This window comes from Podarcis bocagei, assembly GCF_964188305.1.
Source record: "Podarcis bocagei genome assembly, chromosome: 10".
NCBI classification, from domain to species: domain Eukaryota; kingdom Metazoa; phylum Chordata; class Lepidosauria; order Squamata; family Lacertidae; genus Podarcis; species Podarcis bocagei.
In genome coordinates this window covers 67,568,036-67,591,481 of record NC_138135.1, presented here as the reverse complement: position 1 = coordinate 67,591,481, position 23,446 = coordinate 67,568,036, and positions in this window count along the sequence as shown.

Here is a 23,446-nt window from a genome sequence, read left to right as displayed (position 1 = left end):
GCTGCTCTGGTTCACCAGAAGCAGCTTAGTCGTGCTGGCCACATGACCCAGAAGCTGTACGCCGGCTCCCTCGGCCAATAAAGCGAGATGAGCGCCGCAACCCCAGAGTCGGTCACGACTGACCTAATGGTCAGGGGTCCCTTTACCTTTACCTTATATGTGTTGGAAGCCACCCAGAGGGGCTGGGGCAACCCAGACAGATGAGCAAGATACAAATAATAAAATTATTATTATTATTATTATTATTATTATTATTATTATTATTATTATTATTATTACTACTACTACTACTACTACTACTACTACCATATGCTCACACAGGCAGTAAGATATTGGTGATGGGTGAGATCAACCTAAATCCAGGTAGGTAGCCGTGTTGGTCTGACGCAACTGAAATATAAAAAATAAATTTTAAAAATGTCCATAGCACCTTGGAGACCAACTAAGTTTGTTTTTGGTATAAGCTTTCTTGTGCATGCACACTTCTTCAGATAACAAATCAACCTGTTTGTGATTAACCATTACACTGCCTGTGCAAACAGAAGGTAGTATGAGCAGTTATTGGCGCAAGTAAGCTCATTGATAGATGATCTGAAAACTAAATTAACCTGTAAAAATTATTCACACTAAGGACTGACATGTAGTCCACCGACTATACCACCTTGCTCTGCGTTTATTTTTACTTATGTTTTCCTCAGGTACTAAAAGATGAAGACTGGTGAACAGGAACAAAATAAGAATTCAGAAACGCTGTTTGTCATTTGCACATTTATTGTTTTATCGCCTGGGCTTCCATTGATTTCAGGGTTTTAGGGTTATGAGCATTTCGGTCAGCTTGATTTCAGCTCATTCATTCATGCCTAGGTATATATGGAATGTAGTTTTTACATTCTAAGTCTTCCCCCCCCCCTTATGCATTGCAAATATTAAAAAAGACTTTTGACATTTCTTCGTGTAAATATTGATTTCTTCCTCTATGATAAATAGCTTTGTGCTGTAAAATACCATGCTAAAAGGCCAGCTTGCATTTGAATCCACCCAACTCTGCTCCTTAATGTTCAGAGTGGTGCTTAATATATATATATATTTTTGGGGGTGGATTTGATCTTACCTAGACCAAAGTGATCATAGTAAGAGTATGATTATTTGAGAATACAATGTCTTCCCCTTTCCAATGATATATATTAAAGGAACAGGCTATGGGTATGGAAATACAAAGGTCATTGAAAGCATTAGAGTGGTAGCTTGAGCTGGGTCCACCCCCACACTTATAGATTTGCTTCCTCACTTAATAATTGATTCAAAACTATGGTACTTATACAATGAGGAAGCAAAACCATGAACGTGGGGGCCAAATGGGAAGATTGCTCACCCCTATGCCTTAATATCTGACGGAGGTTGGATTTGGAACAGGACTTTGGCACTCTGTGAGGATTTTACTTTTAACCCTTTCCTCCTGTTCCATGTCTCCAATTTAAATCAGCTCTCCAAAGCTGCTCTTAGTGTTGGAGACAGAAAAAGACGGGTACTATCCATCGCCAATGGCAGCTTTATGTGAGTGGGATCTTGATTAAGGAAACAGCATGGGCAAAGGATTAACACTGTTTCTCAGTTCCATCTGGCAAAGAAAAAGACATCAGGACATCCAGTCATGGTTCTTGTGTGTCACATTTATTTTTGCAAACTACCACTTCCATCATCAATGGCCACTGGCCATGTTTGCTGGGGCTTATGGGAGTTGTAGTTCAGTAACATCTGTAGGGACAAATGTTCCCTTATGCCTGATCGCCGAAGAATTGATGCTTTTGAATTATGGTGCTGGAGGAGACTCTTGAGAGTCCCATGGACTGCAAGAAGATCAAACCTATCCATTCTTAGGGAAATCAACCCTGAGTGCTCACTGGAAGGACAGATCCTGAAGCTGAGGCTCCAAGACTTTGGCCACCTCATGAGAAGAGAAGACTCCCTGGAAAAGACCCTGATGTTGGGAAAGATGGAGGGCACAAGGAGAAGGGGACAATAGAGGACAAGATGGTTGGATGGTGTTCTCGAAGCTACCAGCTAACAACCCCTAAAAGCTAATTTGGACTATGGCTTGCTTTGTTGCATCCAGTCTGAAACAGCTCACGTAATACACACTTCAGCAGTGGAAACTAATGGGAAACTGCAGAATGTATCTTTTTGCAGGTGGATTATCTGAAGAGACTATTTCAGATAATGATTCTGTGTTTGCTTCTGTGGAATGTGAAATATCTGCCCAAGAGGAGAGAAAAGATTAATAGAACACACCACATCTGCTACTTGTTAGGCAACATTAAAATGGTAAGGGAAAGGGAGAAAGCAGAATCCTCTAACAAATAATGTGTATGTGTGCAAACTCTTAATCAGATTTGGGAGGTGATAGACAGACAGATAATCCATCTCTTTGTTTATTGTGCTTAAGCGTAACCACCAGACAAGGCAAATAAGTGTTCATCCGTGGGTCCCCCGATGTTGCTGAACTGCAACTCCCATAAGCCCTGACCATTAGCTAAACAAGACTAAGATGGATGGTGGGAGACTGTAGTCCAAAAACATCTAGGGATCAAAGGTGGAAGAACACTGAGTAGGCAATATGTTCTTCTTATTAGGCTCCCTGGCTCACTTCTGACCTTCTCTCCTTAGCTGAGTTCAGGAAAGGGCAAAATGGCTCCCTGTTGTTGTTTTTTATAGCATTTATTACATGTTATATAGCTTAGAAATCATATCGAAATACAAATCGTGGTGATTTAATTTTCAATATAGCCAAGAGCTGCTTTCTCTTTCTCCCCCACCCCCTTTATGAAATCTGAAATAGGGTTGTGTACAAAAATAGCAACATGGGCCACAATTATCTAGGAAATTCACCAGGCCGTAGAAGGGAATATATTACGCTGAAACTTTCTACTTCATGTAGTTTAAAGCAGCTGAAAGAAATGCAAATTCGCAATCTTACCGGGAAAGAATTTGCCACTAATTTATTTAAAACAATTCTTCTTTTACTTATCCTCTGACCAGGTGAAAGATAATGCCTTGCCCATGGACACCCAGACTTTTCCATGGCTGAGGAGGAGAGTTGAGGGAGCCTAGGCTTGTCCTGCCCAGTGGATTCTGAACAGAAAATCTATGGCGGAAAGAGAGAACCCTCCTCATAAGGAATCCACAGGTGTCCTCTCTGGATAGCTTTCCCTAGAAGGGAAAAGAAAGAGTCCAATTTACACACAACAACTCATCAATCTTCCCCAAATGAGTCAGAGGACTGGCAAGATGCTCACGACCCCAATTTTTATTGTATTAAAAATTTCTCATCAGTATTGAAACTGTATATCCGGGACGTATTTTTGTCCCCAGAGAATGACTGAGCCATCCGTTCGTCTGCAGAAAGGCAGGTGGGATAAATGCATCACTTTCAAATCATCTCTCCCATAGAATAAAATTGGCGAACATTTACTTGGCTAGATGAAACAGGTACATTATTTTGATAGAAGAGCAGTTAGTTAATGTCACCGATGATGTATGGCACACAAACACTTAGGAGGGAAATAATGGTGATAATTTGTCAAAGAAGCTAAGAAGCAGAAGAGTAGGGAAGGTGAGGAAGAGGGATATCATGTGCAGGAAGAAAAATGTGATTGTGGGATGGTGAGGAAGAGGGGGAAACGCACCAGGGCAATATTAAAGTGTAGTGGAATGGCATAAAACACAAGAGTCCTCTTCAGAAATTATACATTTGATGTGTGAACCAGAAGTGGGGCTCCATCGACTAGCTTTGCTCCCCTGGTGTCTGAATATTCAGTGGAAATGCATTTTGTAAGGAAGACTTTGCTCATTCATGTTAAGACTGAAATATATATTTAAAATAGTGATATGAAATTGCGTGCAGGATTTGAGATATGAGTGACGGGGGGATGAAATGATATTGAGATGGAATTAGGGAATTTAGTAACAAGTAAGGTAAAGGGACCCCTGACCATTAGGTCCAGTCGTGGCTGACTCTGGGGTTGTGGCACTCATCTCGCTTTACTGGCCGAGGGAGCCAGCGTACAGCTTCCGGGTCATGTGGCCAGCATGACTAAGCCGCTTCCGGCGAACCAGAGCAGCACACGGAAACACCCTTTACCTTCCCTCCGGAGCGGTACCTATTTATCTACTTGCACTTTGACATGCTTTCGAACTGCTAGGTTGGCAGGAGCAGGGACCAAGCAATGGGAGCTCACCCCGTCGTGGGGATTCGAACCACCGACCTTCTGATCGGCAAGTCCTAGGTTCTGTGGTTTAACCCACAGCGCCACCCGCGTCCCCTTAGTGACAAGTACAATGCAGCAATTAAGGATAAGAAGAAAAGCGTCATTGTGGGAGGTGTGGGAAGTAAATATATATAAGTGAATGATATATTCGAAACAAAATAAAAAAATTCCTTCCAGTAGCACCTTAGAGACCAACTAAGTTAGTTATTGGTATGAGCTTTCGTGTGCATGCATGTATCTGAAGAAGTGTGCATGCACACGAAAGCTCATACCAATAACTAACTTAGTTGGTCTCTAAGGTGCTACTGGAAGGAATTTTTTTATTTTGTTTCGACTATGGCAGACCAACACGGCTGCCTACCTGTAACTTGAATGATATATTGTATGTGAAGTAAATTTGTTTTTTAAAAATTGAAAAACCTAATAGATAATAATAACAATAACTTCACACAGATGCTACGTGTGGGGCCAATCAGCATATCCCGGCTGACGTGTCAATTGAATGAACAATCATAATTTCTGAAGAGGGATGCAAAGCACCCACTACAGAGTTAAGGAAATAAACACAAGAGAAGTAAAGTTTGGAAGATAAAGGCCAGTCATGCTGTAAGTCAGAAAGCCCATGAATTATTAGGCTGATGAATGCCCAAATAGGCTGAGAACATTTCTAAAAGGATCTCTCCAAAATGGATAAAAGGGAAATAAAAAGGCAAATGAGGATTAATGTAAATAAGGAGAAAGTCATGCAATTGGCAGGGGCGGTGGGGGCTAACTTTACACAGATGCAGTCTGAACTTAATATGACTGGAAAAGGAGGAGATCTTACGGATATGGTGGCCCTCAGTTAAAATGTCAACTCAATGGATGGGGGCAGTGAAAGAGATTACTTCCGTGCTAAGTACGGGAAATGAGAAGGATATGGCCAGTATCTTAATGTCTTGATATAAATATATGGTGTAGCATATTTTGAATCCTACATACATTTCAAAGATAGACGATAGATAGATAGATGATAGATAGATAGATGATAGATATATACCGTATTTTTTGCTCTATAAGACTCATTTTTTCCCTCCTAAAAAGTAAGTGAAAATGTGTGTGCATCTTATGGAGCGAATGCAGGCTGCGCAGCTACCCCAGAAGCCAGAACAGCAAGAGGGATTGCTGCTTTCACTGCACAGCGATCCCTCTTGCTGTTCTGGCTTCTGAGATTCAGAATATTTTTTTTCTTGTTTTCCTCCTCCAAAAACTAGGTGCGTCTTGTGGTCTGGTGCGTCATATAGAGCGAAAAATACGATAGATAGATGATAGATAGATAGATAGATAGATAGATAGATAGATAGATGATAGATAAGAGAGAGAAAATGGAACTGTGCAATATGAAGAAAGGGTCAATCAAATACTGAACTTGGAAAGGATAAGTACACAGTTGCTAATCTTTGAGCGGTTGGAGGCTGGAAAATTAGGTGACCATTGCATTCATATTCTGATTCCCTTGCGGGGGTCCTGGAAGCATTTGGATTGACTACTCCAGGAAACAGAATACTACGCCAAATTGATCTTGGGTCTGATTGTTCAGGCTCTCCTTGTGTTTTTATGTTTGGCATGCTGTATTAATCCCCTGCTCCATGGGCAACCCAATTCTCAAAGAAAGAAAACGATAGATTAAAATGGTAGGCATTCTCATTTGCATCATAGCTAAGCTGGTGATTTGTGAAACCTGATTGTTTGCAAAACCTGGAGATGAGCAAAACCTGGGAACGAGCAAAGTGTGAATGTGCACATACTTAATATGTCTGAGTAATGTGCCTTCAAGAACTTCTTGGCTAGGTTGGATTGATCCTTGATACTTAGAAAAGCGCATATGAAATACCACCCATATAATTATATCAAGGCTGTCTGGGAAACTTTCTGACTGAATAGCTGGGGATAAAAATATGCTAAATAAATTAATAACCAAAATACTATCTCTGGCAGAAAGCCCCATTGATTAGGAAAGGTTCATTAGTGCATAAGCATCTAATCTGATTGCCCTACAACCTGCCCCATCCCCAAACCCGGCTAATCAGTTTACCAAGTGATCCACTGATCATATGGCTTATTCACAAAAATGCTTTCACCATGTTCATAAAATATTCCGTTTAAAGCAGGTGTAAGTAATTCAGAGTTTAAATTTTCATATGTGGCATGTGCAGCAGCCCTAGCAATTAAGCCTCCCTGAGACTCTCGGCTGCAACGCATAATTATCATGCGTAGAAGCTGATCCTATGAGGAGGGGAAGGTACACAGCATGTGCCGATGCAATAATAATCACAATCTGCTGTTTCCCCAGCCCTGAAGAGATAGCCACTGCATATGCTAACATCACTGGTTGATGCTATCTTTAGATTAGAGATGGAGGAGAATGTCAGTCTTTGTGAAATCCATCATGGGCCAACCTACTTCACACATCCATGACTAATGTAACAGGTGGGAACTTATTGATATATTTATTAGATTAATATTCTGCCATTCTCACCACTTCCCAGTGTTCCAGCACAGTTCTTCTGAGTGTGTGTGCGTGTTCCTGAAAATCCATATTTTGAGAGAAAAATGGAATAATAATAATTTAAATAGCTAAATGAATTACCAGGCTTTTTAAAAACAAAAACAAAAGACACCATGTAGATTAATGCAGAAGTGGGGTATGCACCATACAAGTTTACAATCAGAGGAAAGAAAACATTGACTTCAGTTAAAAGAATATGTAAAGAAATACTGGTTGGGGAAAAGAAATCCATTTATGAAGACCTATCTGAATAACACCATTCTTAGGAGATGTCTAAAAGCAGAGGGGAATGATTCCTGCTCAACCTCAACGGGGAAGGGGTTCCACAAGGCAGGGTCTGCAACATTAAAGGCTTGGTTCCTAGTAAAGGATGGACAAACCTCAGGAAAGAGAGGAACCATAAGAAGTGTCCCATCAGACATGCCCAAGGGTTAAGGCTTTCTGGGAAATGATCTATAATGAATTAAAAAAGGTATTTAAGTATACCTTCCTTAAGAAACCAGAGGCCTTCCTTTTGGGCATTGTCGGCCAAGGGGTGTTAAAGAAGGATAGAATTTTCTTTATGTATGCAACAACAGCAGCAAGAATACTCATCGCAAAGCACTGGAAGACACAGGATTTGCCCACTTTGGAAGAATGGCAGACGCAACTGATAGACTACATGGAGCTGGCTGAAATGACTGGCAGAATTCGAGACCTGGGAGAAGAGACGGTGGAAGAGGACTGGAAAAAATTTAAAGACTATTTACAAAAACATTATAAGCTGTATGAATGCTAAGAGAATGCATGATAGAAAACAACATGGCATCAGCAATTTGGTTGTAAGATATATGAGAATAAGCGATGTTTAAGAAAATGATGAAATTTGAAGTAATATTATGTTTAAGTTAAGCAGTTCAGTATATGATAAAAATATTTAAAGTTTGGGACATAATATTTGAGAACTACAAAATAAGAATTGAAATAAGGTAATAAATTGTTGCTTATAATTATATGATTGAGAACGCAGGAAAGGGTGATGTGAGGAAGTCCAAAGATTATGAAAATATGATTTATGGATAATTGTTTTTGTTGTATTCTTTTTTTCATTCTATGTCTATTCTTTAAACTTTCTCTGTTTTTCTTTTGCTTTGTTGTATGGTGATGGTATTGTATATGTTTGGTGGTTTGTTTTTTGTGTAAAATTTGCAATAAATATTTAAAAAAAGAAGAAAAAAGAAGAAGTGTCCCATCAGAGGATCTTGGTAATGGCGTAAACCATAGGAGATCACATAGCTCTTAAGGTACAGTGGTACCTCAGGTTGAGAACGTAATTCGTTCTGGAGGTCCGTTCTTAACCTGAAACTGTTCTTAACCTGAGGTACCACTTTAGGTAATGGGGCCTCCCACTGCTGCCATGTGATTTCTGTTTTCACCCTGAAGCAAAGCTCTTACCCCGAAGTACTATTTCTGGGTTAGCAGAGTCTGTAACCTGAAGCGTCAGTAACCTGAAGCGTCTGTAACCCAAGGTACCACTGTACTTTGTGATTTAACAAAATACAGTGATACCTTGGTTTACAAACTTAATCCGGTCCTGAAGTCCGTTCTTAAACCAAATCCATTCTTAAACTGAGGCATGCTTTCCCTAATGAGGCCTCCCACCACCGGTGCCCTTCCACCGTTCAACTTCCGTTCCGTAGACTGAGGTAAAGTTCGCAAACTGGAACACTACTTCCGGTTTTCAGGCGTTTGTAAACCAAATAGTTCGTAAACAGGGCTGTTCTTAAACCGAAGTACCACTGTAACTTTAAACCTGGTCCAGTAGCAAATTGGCAACCAGTGCAGAGGAGCAGAATGTTGCCAGTAGAATGCTCCTGTGAGCAGTCTGGTTGCTTCATTCTGCACTAGCTGCAGTTACTGGACCATATATAAGCTGATGAATGAGCATACACGTGACAGCGACTGGAAATACACAGATTTGGGTATCCCTGCATGAAATATCAGGGACCTGGGTGGCGTTGCGGGTTAAACCACAGAGCCTAGGGGTTGCTGATCAGAAGGTCAGTGGTTTGAATCCCCGTGACGGGGTGAGCTCCCATTGCTCGGTCCCTGCTCCTGCCAACCTAGCAGTTCGAAAGCATGAAGTGCAAGTAGATAAATAGGTACCGCTCCGTTCGGAAGGTAAACGGCGTTTCCATGCACTGCTCTGGTTCGCCAGAAGCTGCTTAGTCATGCTGGCCACATGACCCGGAAGCTGTACGCCGGCTCCCTCGGCCAGTAAAGTGAGATGAGCGCCGCAACCCCAGAGTCATCTGAGACTGGACCTAATGGTCAGGGGTCCCTTTACCTTTATTTTTTACATAGAATATCATTGCAAGCTGGGATTTGATCACAAACTGGACATAGGTTAGGTGCTATCTAGGACTCATCCGTGTTTAATCTAAAAATGTTTTGGGGATGGTAAGCTTTATTTACTCAGAGCAGATCTGCTGAAATTTAATGAAAATGTATCACTCCGGTTGAATAGCAGCCTAGGTCTATGTTACATTAGATGTGCAGGTTGATATAGCCTCGTTGGCTTGCTGATTGTAAGGTCGGCAGTTCAAATCCATGAGATGGGGTGAGCTCCCGTTGCTTTGTCCCAGCTCCTGCCAACCTAGCATACCAGTGTGAGTAGATAAATAGGTACCACTGTGGCAGGAAGGTAAATGGCATTTCCTTGCGCTCTGGCACTCGTCATGGTGTTCCATGCACCAGAAGCAGTTTAGTCATGCTGGCCACATGACCCAGGAAAGATGTCTGTGGGCAAACGCTGGCTCCCTTGGCCTGAAAGTGTTGATGAGTGCTGCACCCCATAGTCAAATTCAACTGGACTTAACCATCCAGGGGTCCTTTACTTTTATCTATATGCCTTGTTAACCTTGTGCAGTTCCATTGCAACTAATCAGAGAGAAGTTGCCCACATGTGTTTCATCAGATCAACGTGTAGCAGCACATTTGTTACATGCTTAGCTCTATTGTCGTCAGGCGGTGTTACATCATAATGCAGCAACCATGCCTCTCAAGATTAAAGTTTACAGGTGGAGATTTAAGTTTCAGTATGTCTTAGATGCGGCCAAAGTAATTGAATAGAATCATTGGCATTTACATTCCAAAGATCTACAACTTTACAACTGAGGTTGGAGAGCATATGCCGCTAAGAATTGATTCTTCATTTTCTCTGAGCCCATACTTGGCCACTTAGCCAACTGCCATTTTGCTCAGTGTTTATCGATTTTACAGCCATGTGGATTCTTCCTGCTAGCCTGCCCTTCCAGCAGTGCACCACAGAAATAGAAATCTTAAGATTCTGTCGAGTTAATGTAGATTCCACACCTGAGTTCTGTGACCTGTAGAAATGTGCAACTTTCACAGCTCTGCATTTGCTTTGCGTTATATAATTCTGCTTTTGCTAATTATCAACAAGGGCCAGAATCTCAAGAGCCTATTTATTTTAACACGCTGAATCAACTCACTGACCCCATCTCCTTAAAATTTCATAAGGTGTTGCCTATGCATGTTCAAAGGCTTTTAAAGCAGAAAATGAAAGTGAAACCTGAAATTCACCAGATGTTGAATTCTGGACAAGACATACACACCATAATGTGAGCTCATTTTCCTCACTCCAAGCACATTTACATGATAGGGATTTTGAGGGGGAAGGGATTCAGTTCAGTTCACATTTAAATACACTTACCTAATTTGTACCCTCCCAAACCATGTGTGAACTGAAACACAACCAGCTTTGAAATTTGCATGCTTGCGAACTTTGCAACACAATCTCTAGCCAAGTAATATGTACAAAAATGTATATGCTAGTGGATGTAAATGCATATGTCAGTGAAAACAACTTACAAGAATAATTTTATTGTGGGAAATTGATTTGCGAAAAATTTCGTATTAGGAAAAAATTGCATCAAAAATGTATATATTAGGAGGTATTCACAAAAAAATGCCAATGCATATTCGGGAGTAGTTTCCCCCCACAAAAATCACCAGGCTGTGGGAACGTGGAGAACTAATTTGAAGATCTGAGGAATGAGAAACTGAAATAGACATATTTGCCATTCCCCAGGTGAGAGCAAGGGTTGTGGGGGATGCAGACAAAGGCAACATCAGGACCTACTCCAATTGGATTCATCCGCAGCCCACTTACAGAAACTGCCTTGTAGGAAGGGAAATCTGACTTCCAGTGAAGTTGGTTGTGTTTTGTTTGTTTGTTTGAGGATGTGTAGCTGTTGTACTTGTGTCTTGGTGTACCTGTTGTACTGAAGGGGTGGAAGGAACTGTCGGCTATGTTTCTCTCGTTTTCTCATTTTTCAAATCTAAACATTTTGCAGTGATTTGTAAACTTGTTTTTTAAGCGTCCTCATTAAAATTCATAAACACTTACTGTGGATTTATCCTAAACAACACATTTTTATATGTAGTTTTGACTAGAGTGTGTGTTTTGCAAGCAATTTTCCTTAAGAAAAGGCATTTTGTATGCTAGTCTCATGAATATATATTCACTATATATCCAATATATTCAATCTTATGCACACTTTCCCCCAATTTTTGCATTTTTTGTAAACATTGCTTGGTTGGAGAACTGCGTTGGAAAATTCAGATAATGCAAATTTCAAATGATAGCTATCTTTTGGTAGACATACTGCTTCAGAAAGTATGAATTTGATAGCTACAGCTTCAAAAGTGGGACTTTACATCCCATTTACCTTCAAAATAGTTCGAGTTGGCATACAGTGTTCTTTCTGTCTCTATATTATCCTTACAACAATTCTGTGATGTAAGTTAGGCTGAAAATTGGTGACAGGCCAAAGGTCATGGCTAGGCAGGGATTTGAGTCCTGGTCTCTCAGGCTGTAGTCTAACTTTGTAACCACTTTAACCACTACATTAATACAAGAAGTGTGGATCAGAGCATGTCATTTAGGACTAGGAATATTACTTCCTTAAAAATTCACTCTGCAGGAGGCAATAAAGGTAAAGGGTAAAGGGAAACCTGACCATTAGGTCCAGTCGTGGCCGACTCTGGGGTAGTGGCGCTCATCTCGCTTTATTGGCCGAGGGAGCCAGCGTACAGCTTCCGCGTCAGGTGGCCGGCATGACTAAGCCATTTCTGGCGAACCAGAGCAGCGCACGGAAACGCCGTTTACCTTCCCGCTGGAGCGGTTCCTATTTAGCTGCTTGCACTTTGATGTGCTTTTGAACTGCTAGGTTGGCAGGAGCAGGGACCGAACAATGGGAGCTCACCCCGTCGTGGGGATTTGAACCGCCAACCTTCTGATCAGCAATTCCTAGGCTCTGTGGTTTAACCCACAGCGCCACCCGCGTCCCGCAGGAGGCAATGGATACCAACAAAATAATAATATAATAATTTATTATTTATACCCTGCCCATCTGGCTGAGTCTCCCCAGCCACTCTGGAAATCCAACTGAGGTCTGGGAGAGGAACAGATTGGTTTCCTCTTTGCTTGTTTTATTTATTTTTTATTTATTAAATTTATATACCACCCTATACCTGCAGGTCTCAGGGAGGTTCACAAGATAAAAACACAAGATTAAAAACATGAAACACACAACTGAAATAAAAACAAAAGCAATCTAATAACCCCAATACATTTTAAAAGGGCACTGCATGTTAATCAGCCAAAGGCCTGGTTAAAGACGAACGTTTTTGCCTGGCGCCTAAAAATGTACAATGAAGGCGCAAGGCAAACTTCCCTGGGGAGAGCATTCCGCAGACGGGGAGCCACTGCAGGTAAGGCCCATTCTTGTATTGCCAATCTCTGGACCTCTCGTGGAGGGTTTTTACTTTTCATTTATGTACCATTTCAGTTTAAAAATACCCACAATAGTCACTAGCCAGGCTATCGTGTACCAGTTATGATTCCTTCTTTTAATGCACTGTTCTTTGAGGAGTACAAACTCTGACTTGACTTCCACTTTTTTGGTAACACACACACTATGTAAATGAGTTAATTATGTAGCATACCTTTGATTTTCCCAGTTGGGGAGAAAGCTAAAAGAAGAAGAAAAAGAGTTTGCCCGGTGAATCACCAGAGGCAGACTAGGCCTGTGATAAGAAACCACATACTTTAATTCCCCCTGTTACCATTAAATGAGAATATGCTTCTTTTGAACAGGATTAGGAATAAATTAGTCTTTTTTTGTGTGATGTAGGATTGAGTACCCCATGGGTAATAATAGGGTAGAAATAAACCGAACGACACTCAAAACTGACACAAATATATCACTCTTACTCAAAAGCAGATGTGCTCAGCGGAGGAGGCAACAAAAATGAAGACTTATTTAAAAATACCTCATTCTATTCAAGCGGAGAGAATTTAAATTGTTCCTTCTAATAGTACATTCAGATGGGGTGAGGGTGTCACGAGTATTAGAGCCATAAAGGGGCCACTTAGAAACATGATGAAGGCATCCAAAAATCAGCATCAGTGGCGTACGGTGAAATTTTTTATAGGGGAACACTTAGGGCCAGAGGCACCAGTTTGCGAGAGCCGTGGGTGGTCAATGTCATGCATGTGACATTGTGGCGTCCTAATGTCGCCACACATCGCCAATGTCACACTTGAGCATTGTGTTAGAATTCCTGCTCCATGACTGCAGTGATGGGATTTTTGTCTATCACATGACGGTATATGTTTTGACCCCACAAAGTGGGAAGTGACGGAGACAGGATGTTTGTGTTACTGTGTTCCATGAAGTGGGACTATTGTCCTTTGTTCTTTTCCTCTTTGCTGTCTGACGCTAGAGAGAGGGGGAACCATGTTGCAGTGCTCCGCGTGTATTTATATGTAAATAAAGTAGATTAGCCAAAATGCTGAGTTTTTGAGGTCTGTTACACAAGCTGCGAAGTGTGCCAATGTCTGTTGGCATTGGTCACTGAGATGTTCGGGCTGAAGAAAGCTTTTGAAGCTCCTGAACGAAAGACCAGGAGGGAGAGAACATGCCAGTCGGGCATGTGTCTCTGCCAGGGTCCTACTCAAGTATAGGCTGAGCTTCTAACAATGGTCATGGGCCCTAACACATTGTGCCTCCCTCCCTAAGCTGGGCTGAAGCTTCCTGGGCTTTACAAAGGAGGTGCCAGGGCTCTGACAGGATGTCGGAGCTGTCCTGCCTTCTTCCAAAAGCCGGATGGGCTTTGGGAAGATGGCAGGATGGATCTTGGACCCATCGGAGCCTTGTGCCTCCCTCTCTAAGCTGGGCAGAAGCTTCCCGGACTTTGGGGAGGAGGCACCAGCGGAACATTTAGGGTACTAGCCTAGTCCCCTTAGTCCAATCATCAGCATGCTCAGAGGAACCTGAGATATAACTCACCGAAGCCTGAGCATGCTGTGTAGCTATAGATTGTTGAGTGTCAATTGTGGAGGGAATGGAAACTCAGGAGAGTGGAGAAGGCTGTGAGTGCTAAGATGTCCAATAACTCAGTTGGTAGAGCATGAGACTATTAATCTCAGGGTTGTGGGTTTGAGCTCCATGTTGGGCAAAAGATTCCTGCATTGCAGGGAGTTTGGACTAGATGACCCTTAGGGTCCTTTCCACCTCTACAAGTCTTTGATTCTACTGGGTCACAGTGTGGCGTTTGCCCTCCTAGGTGGGTCATAAGGAGAGGGTTAAATGAGTGTGAAGTGATTGGCCAGTGGGAACCCAAGGGGAGGGGTTAGAGTTAGGGTTGGAGTGGTGTGGTGTGGTGTGAAAGTCAGTTGAGAGTTGGGAGTTGGAGAAGGAAGAGGGAGGATAAGTCTGTGGGTTGGTCGAGTTGTGTTGTGAGAGAGTGAGAGAGACTGTTAGGTGGAGTCAGATAGATAGTTGGGATAATCAGTTTGAAGTTGTTAGGAACATATAGGCCAGTAAAGAAACTAAGATTAAGAAACTGCCAAGAAAAATTAACTGAAACCATAAACTTGTTCATGCCTATAAAATAAACTTGATTATTTGTTAATGTTAACAACTGTCTGGACTCTGTGTGTACCTGAGAGAAACGGGTTGGTGGCAGTGGGGAAGCAATCACAGTGGTGGCACAGGGATCAATAGGCCGTCAAATGTCCGGGAATCCTGTGTGATCGCCACACACACACTCTGATTTTAATATGCAGACCAACAATATAGGCTATTTAGAGTTCATTTAAACTTTAAAATCTTACAAGTCAGAATGGCTTTTCTAGGTTGCTGCCTACTACCGTATTTTTTGCTCTATAACACGCACTGGACCATAACACGCACGTAGTTTTTAGAGGAGGAAAACAAGAAAAAAAATATTCTACACGAAATAGTGGATATATGATTTTTGTGGTTCATGCTGTGGCCACAGACATGTGATCTGACAGTGAGTTTGGAGTAGCCCAATGCAAAAATCCTGAGGATCCATGTGGATCCATGCTTTGTAACTACGGAGGAGGGAAGGAACGGGAACCATGGATCCTCTGCTCACGACTGCAGCAGACACACACCCCCCGCCACCTGCAGGCATTTGCTCCATAACACGCACAGACATTTCCCCTTACTTTCTAGGAGGAAAAAAGTGAGTGTTATGGTGCAAAAAATACGGTACTTTACTGATAGAATTCAGGTACAGAATACACACACACACACACACACACACACACACACACACTTCCCCTCTTTCCAAACAATTGCAAAATAAAAAGCTGCCGATTGCCTCTCGCGTGTTTTCCTTGGTCTGGAATTTTTCACGGGGAGAAGCCTGTACATCATTCTGAGTACCTTTTAACTGAAAGGCAATTTATTTGTTTATCAGGAAAAATGGGCATTGAGTCAGCGAGACAATGTATTTTACCTTCATAGCCACAAAAAGCTTAAGAGGAAATCCAACACTGGAAATCATGCTACTTGCGATAGAATTACACCTCTGAAGACATTTGAAAGGAATGCATTTATCCATCAGGCCTGCAGAAACCATCTGCATATACATTGTGGATATGAGAAAGACACGTTTCATAGAATCATAGAGTTGGAAGAGACCACAAGGGCCATCGAGTCCAACCCCCTGCCAAGCAGGAAACACCATCAGAGCACTCCTGACATATGGTTGTCAAGCCTCTGCTTAAAGACCTCCAAAGTAGGAGACTCCACCACACTCCTTGGCAGCAAATTCCACTGTCGAACAGCTCTTACTGTCAGGAAGTTCTTCCTAATGTTTAGGTGGAATCTTCTTTCTTGTAGTTTGGCTCCATTGCTCCGTGTCCGCTTCTCTGGAGCAGCAGAAAACAACCTTTCTCCCTCCTCTATGTGACATCCTTTTATATATTTGAACATGGCTATCATATCACCCCTTAACCTCCTCTTCTCCAGGCTGAACATGCCCAGCTCCCTTAGCCGTTCCTCATAAGGCATCATTTCCAGGCCTTTGACCATTTTGGTTGCCCTCCTCTGGACACGTTCCAGTTTGTCAGTGTCCTTCTTGAATTGTGGTGCCCAGAACTGGACACAGTACTCCAGGTGAGGTCTGACCAGAGCAGAATACAGTGGCACTATTACTTCCCTTGATCTAGATGCTATACTCCTATTGATGAGGCCCAGAATTGCATTGGCTTTTTTAGCTGCCGCGTCACACTGTTGGCTCATGTCAAGTTTGTGGTCAACCCAGACTCCTAGATCCTTTTCTATTAACGTTTATTAATGTTCCTTCAGTGCTTATTGTAAAAAAAGGTCCCCTTGTTGCATTGTTTAACATTATTAGTGGTAGACAAATATATGTCTGGTACATGTAATTAACTACAAGTTGTAACCATAATTCTGTTCCATTCTACTTTAATATTAATATTCCATTAAAATCCCCACCCAAAAAATTACTTAAACATATATTTTAAGTGTGTATTTTGAAATGTTTAAATTGCCAAGAATTGTACATTCAGAGATTCATTTATTGTCCATTTGTTAAATTAGTATGGTGCCCAAGGCTGCCAACATTGGTAAACCGAATGTTCAAATACAAAACAACAATTCAAGAAAATCGGGTAAAACTTATTAATAAAACAGATCACTGTAACAGCCAGTGTAAACCATTTCAGCAAACTTATCAATGGCCATTAACTAGTCTGCCTGCTGTGTGTGTGTGTGTGTGTGTGTGTGTGTGTGTGTGTGTCTTTGCCTGCTGGCAAGAGGTCATCAGAGATGGAGCCAGGTAAATCTGCTTTAGCAAGGAGTTCCACAGTGTATCAGACACTTACAAGGCTTTCAGCAGGTTGAAAAGGTCTCAATTCACTTTAAACTTATTTTTAATTGTCATTTTTTTGTACAATTATCTGTAAATTGCCTGAAGACTAATGTAGAAAGCAATTCCTAAACTCCTCTCCTGCAGTTTCTCGCAAGAACACTGGGAGGGTCTGCAAAGATACAAAAAGAAATGTTATTTCCCATCTTATTGTAGGCTTCATTTCATTTTGAAAAATAACATTTTATTTTACAGTTTATTGCTGTTTATATTTTGAATATGGGGGCACCGAATGCCGTGGCGAGGCTCCTTGCTACGGGATCACATTCATCCAGTGCTTTACCAGCTGCAGGAGGCAGGACTAGAACGGCAGCTGACTGGCATGGTGTCTTTAGAAAGCATTCCAGACCCACCATCTCCCAGAACCTGGAGACCCTTAAAAATAGGAGAACAAAGAGCTCAAAGACAGAGGGCACTTATCAGCACCCGTAGGAGAGACGAATGAGGAAATGGGAGAGACGGCGGGGGTGGAGATTCACTCGGGGCAACACCATTATGCAAGAGGCTGGGTTCTATAGCCTCTCTCTGTAATATTGAAATAAAAAAGGACGGTAAGAAACTTTTCCTTGCCTTTATACTTTCCTGGGCAACCAACCGGGAGCCACTGACAGCATTCTGACACATAGCTGTCAACTTACAGATTTGAAAATAAGGGGCCAGCAGCCTCAAAAATAAGGGATCAGCAGCCAAAATAAGGGATTTTCCAGGCATAGGTATGTTCAACGTCTGAGCTCCTCCGAGCCAAAGGCAGAAAGTCCAGCCAGCAGCCAAACGAAGCCTCAAGTGGTGGTTCCCACAGCGCAACAACCCAGCAAAGGGAATGCAGCAAGGAAAACTAACGTCACCTCTCCGCTAGGAAGCGCTGAGCAAAGGCGAGTCCCCAGGCAATGTGGCCAATTTGATTGGCACAAGGCATGCAAGCTCCACCCCCCAGTCGTTCTTAGACTCCTTATTGGGTGAGCAACGCAGCCAAGCAACACAGTTGGAGCCTCCCTCCTCCCTGGTCGGCAGGGAGGGAGGGAGAGGAGCTGCTTCCTTTGAAACCAGGGAAATTTAAGGGACATCATCAATAAGGGACAGCAGCGGGACACGGCGCTGGGATAAGGGAGTTTCCCGCCAAATAAGGGACAGTTGACAGCTATGTCCTGACATGATCTGAGTGGGTCCTGAAGGAGCGAGTTCTATAATTTAACTATGTGCTGTGTTAAGAAGTACGTCTTTTAATCTTACCCAAATCTTCCAACATTATTTATTTATTTATTTATTTATTTATTTATTTATTTATTTATTTATTTATTTATTTTTTCTACCCTGCCCATCTGGCTGGGTTTGCCTCGCCGCTCTGGGCGGCTCCCAACAGAACATTTAAAATATGATAAAACACCAAACATTAAACACTTCCCTAGTTCAGCTTCTTTTGGGCAGGGGGGGGCTTATCCACACTTATTTTTTTCCTACTTCTTCCCCCAGAGATAAACTGCTCTTTAGCACTCAACTGGAGCAAACAGCAATTCGGGTATTCTTCGGATGGATGTTTGCTCCGATTTAGCACTTAAGAGCGGAAATTCCCCCAGAAAGGAGCGGTGCAAGGGGGAAACCACTGAGACATTGAAAGTGTGGGTCAAGCAGAAATGTAGATGAGATCTGGATGTCCTTGAGATCTATTATCCTCCCAAGTGAGAAAAACCCCCTATAATGGTGTGCCTTCAGCAGTGCCCCAAGCCTGCTCAAGACTTAATATCACACACACAGAGAGAAATGGCCATTCAATCAGAAACTGATCTGATCAGTTGACTCCTATCCTAAGTGAATAACATATCGCCATCCCAAAGCAAACATTTCCCAAAGCTCCTGGCTGATAGGGGGCAAATTGAAATAACTGTGTAGCAGCAGTAGGATCACACAGTAGTGCAGTTCGTTACTGTCCAGCTAATGTTATGTTAGCCTAGATAGCTCGGTTGGCTAGAGCATGGTGCTGATAACACCAGGGTTGAAGGTTCGGTCCCCATATGGGACAACTGTATATTTCTGCATTTTAGGGGGTTGGCCTAGATGATCCTCAGGGGTCTTCTCCAACTCTATGATGCTATGATTCCAATTACACCCCCTGGGGGAGTTTACCCAAATGGAATAGGTTTAGCAGCCAACACCATTTCCAGGTGGGTAACACGGTTCCACCCAAATCACTGAAGGTGTTGATTGTTGTGTGTCGAGGTCCCCAAGCCACCCCAAATTAACTCACGCTTCACACAGAAATTTTTGTTTAAGGTTTTGGGCAGAATTTTGGCCACAACTTTATTTAAATACACAAACGTGAGTGGTTGCTTAGGCAATGGTTACAACTATCTGTCCATGCCCCAGGGACAGAACTGACTTCCAGATTCCAGCGGAAGCCAGTCAGGGAAAGCAATATTGGGGATCAAAGAAGCTGGAGAACAGACCCTCACCTCTCCCCGCATGCTCCCAGGGGCTTGCGCGGCCCAAACTCGTTGCCAGGGATTTGGATGAAGGCATGGCAAGCCCCCGGATTCCTTTAACGGAATTCTCTTGCAGCACCAGCATTGGAGGGGTAGGCAGTTACCCCTCCACCAACCAATTTTTTAACCAATGCCTAACCACAAACCTTACAAGTTGTGACGATTTGCTACGCAATAGGCAAAAATCCAAAGGGCACCAGCCAACCAGCCAAATGGACAAAATTCCTACCAGGCCCCTGCCCCCAAAGCAGGCGACCCTGTGACAGGCATAGCAAGGTCAAGCGAAATAACCCTCATTTCAGGGAGGCTGGGCGGGTGATCCCTTGTACACAGCAAAAGATAAAGTCCAAAGCTGTGTGACCTGTATTTAAAAGCTTTGTGCCCCACCCCCAAATTGGCAACATGAAAATCTCCCCAGAAACTCAACTGCCCAATGACTGCCTGTGCCCATCCAAACAGATCCACCCAGCAACAGTGGGGTGGCCTGCTAGACCCCACTGCAATACGTGCTCTCTGTTAGGGAGAACATGCTCTGCCAGACAGATGGAGGAGGGACTCAAGGTGACAATGGTCTTCCCCATCTCCTGCTGCTAGGGCACCTGTGTCCTAGTCAAATCTACATAGCAAGTTGTGCCCAGGCACAATGCCATCTCAACAGATGGTACTGAGCGCGGGCAGTCAAGAGACCATGTTTGAGCATCGAGCACATTTGTGCAGGGCAGGGTTGCCAGCATGGAATGTCAAAACATCTGCCTGTTTCTAAGACTGGTGTTCCCGCAAGCGAGATGGGGGATAGTCTAGATAATTTATCACTACATTCCATTTCCTTCCTTCCGTACAAGCAAGCTTTGGCGATTCTGCAGAAAGGCAGTGCGAGCGAAGTCTCATTTACATTCATTACATTATGAGTAATAAAAACAAGAAAATAGAACTGGCAGGTTCAGCAGTCACTTGACAAATTGTTTCCAGCTACACCAGGATTAGAGATTTTTTTTAAATAAAAAACAAACATACAAACAAAAACCAAGGGCCAGATTCCCTCATGGGCAACATTTCGGGGCCATGTTAGAAATGCACTGAGTTAGGCAAGAGAAGTTATCACGGATAACAACAACACTCAAGGAAGACAAGGGGGAGAGTTAATCAGAGGAGTGGCCTAGGAAGAATCCCAGAGGCTATGTAGAAAACTGTGGCATTCCTGTGATATACAAAATAACAGGTAAACAACAACAAAACAGACTTACAACCCTTTTTAAGCTCATTGTACATTCTTGGGGGCATAACTGTAAGCACAGACAGTCCTGGATTTACAGAAGCCATCCCAGCTTTTGATTTGATCCTGGAATGTCCTATTTTCCCTTAGGACATTCTTTTTTACATCGGAGAAATGTTGAAGGGTATGGCAGGGCTTCCAAATTTTCATTGGAGAAGTAAGAAGACATCTGAGGGCAGCCCTGTACAGGAAAGTTTTAAAATGTTTTATATTTTTATATACAGTGTGTTGGAAGCTGCCCAGAGTGGTTGGGGCAACCCAGTCAGATGAGTTGGGTATAAATAATAAAATTATGATTATTATTATCATGGAAGAGAACGTCCCTGTTTTCATTGGAGAAATGTTGGAGGTATGTAATGACTTGCTTCTGGCAACTTTTTGCCTCCTGGCAGTACAGTTCAGGCCTGATCCAAAGAGTGCAACTGACATGAAGGCTGGTGCCCTTTGATCTCCTAAAATAAGTTTCCCAATTCTCAAAAAGCTTGAATCAGCACTGCTGTTTACCTCAGAGACATACTGCCTTCTTACTGGCAAAGAACCCCTTTGCCTCACCTTGGACATGAATTGGGGTTTTCAAGTGTTCCAGTCAAATGCTTGAAAATCTCTTGAGAGGTTTTCCGAATGTTGGGTATCAACATGGAAACACCACAAATATTCTAGTTGGGCTTGCCATCAGAACCAACCAGTTAGTCACCACTGATGGCAAGCCCTTCTTACAAGAAACATTTGGGAGTACCCTTGAATAATAAATATAAATAATAATAACATTTTATTTATATCCCGCCCTCCCCAGCTGAAGCCGGGCTCAGAGCGGCTAACAACAGTAAAAGTAACACAGTTTACATAAAATCACAATCAATTAATTGACATACATTCTAAAATCAGTTCATTCTAAAATCAATTCAGAATCAAATTAATGGCAACCATTGGGCTAGAGCTCTATGAGGATTACCAGGAGAGGTGGTCCCGTAGGTACGAGGGTCCTAGGCCATATAGGGCTTTAAAGGTTAAAACCAGCACCTTAAACTTGATCCTGTACTCCACTGGGAGCCAGTGCAGCTTGTATAGCACTAAGTGAATGTGATCCTGGGGTGAGGACCCCGTAAGGAGTCTTGCTGCGGCATTCTGCACCCGCAGGAGTTTCTGTGTCAGTCTTTTCCCACACCACACTTAACATTGTATCATGTCAGACGTGGGTCAGATAGCTTGGTCCAAATTAGGACCACTGTTGGACCCAATCCACGCACAGGCAGAGTTTCTGCATGTCTGCCCTAATCAGTTCAAAATGTTGTGTATCGCCATGGTCTTTTCTTTTATTCTTTCCTAACACATCATGTTTATCCTTTCCCTGATCCTGTTTTTTTTAGAAGTGAGTTCCGACATTGCCCTTTTCCCATAATTGAAATCATTTTATATCATCTTTTTTGTTACAGTCATTCTCTTTGGCACTGGGGAATAGCTTCATAATGATAGCAATGTGAGTCTTCTTTTTAAGAAATGTCTTAGGAAGAAGCATTATAATTCCCTGTGATTATTATATTTTTGGTCAGGCACAAGATAAATTCTTACCTTGATCGGATTTCAAACTGTCCACTGTACTTACTTTTCCAGCCTATAATATTTGCTAATGCTAATAAATATAATAAAGCACACCAAAGGAGTAGCACTACTAAGCAAAAGAGAAATGTGACAGGAAACTTGAGTCCAACAGATCAGCTACCATTGTAGGGGTCAGTTTGTCTGTGGCTCTTTCTGTAATTTCTCATCCAGGAAATTACAATAGATGCAGTCCCCTGTTGAATAGCTATTTTCTTGCAATGTTTTGCAATTTACAACCCACATCAATACATTTCCACTTGACTAGGAAAAAAATAAGACTATGGTGACCAGTCCCCATACCATAAATCTGTAGCAGACAATGTAGCAGCTCCAGAAATTGTAGACGACAGCTTCCATCAGCCTCTGCCTTCAAGACCAAAGAATGATAGGAGAACCACATTGTCTATAACTGCCTTAAACCTAATCTGCAGAAATCTACTGAGCTACTGTTGAATGCACAAAAGCAGGAGCCAGTAAAAGGTTGGCAGCCCTATGACATGAGGGAAAGAAAAGTTAAGTGTGTGTTGTGGATACATAAAAGATCTTTACTTTCCAATGGGAATCTCAGTCCATGAAGGCTGAAGATAATGTTGGTCTGTAGAAAGCAGTCGTGCTGGCTATTATATTGAATGAGTTGTATAATGTTTACAGTGGTACCTTGGGTTACAGACACTTCAGGTTACAGATGCCACTAACTCAGAAATAGTACCTCGGGTTAAAAACTTTCCTTCAGGATGAGAACAGAAATTGTGCTGCGGCAGCGCAGTGACAGCGGGAGGCCCCATTAGCTAAAGTGGTACCTCAGGTTAAGAACAGTTTCAGGTTAAGAATGGACCTCCAGAACAAATTAAGTTCGTAACCAGAGGTACCACTGTATATATAGCCGACAGATGAAGAATCGGAAGTTCCTTAGTTTCTTAATTTATTTATTCTTCTTATTCTTCTTAATTCTTCATCATTACTCTCTCTATCTCACCCCCCTTTCTTTCCCCTTTCTTCTCCTCTCGAC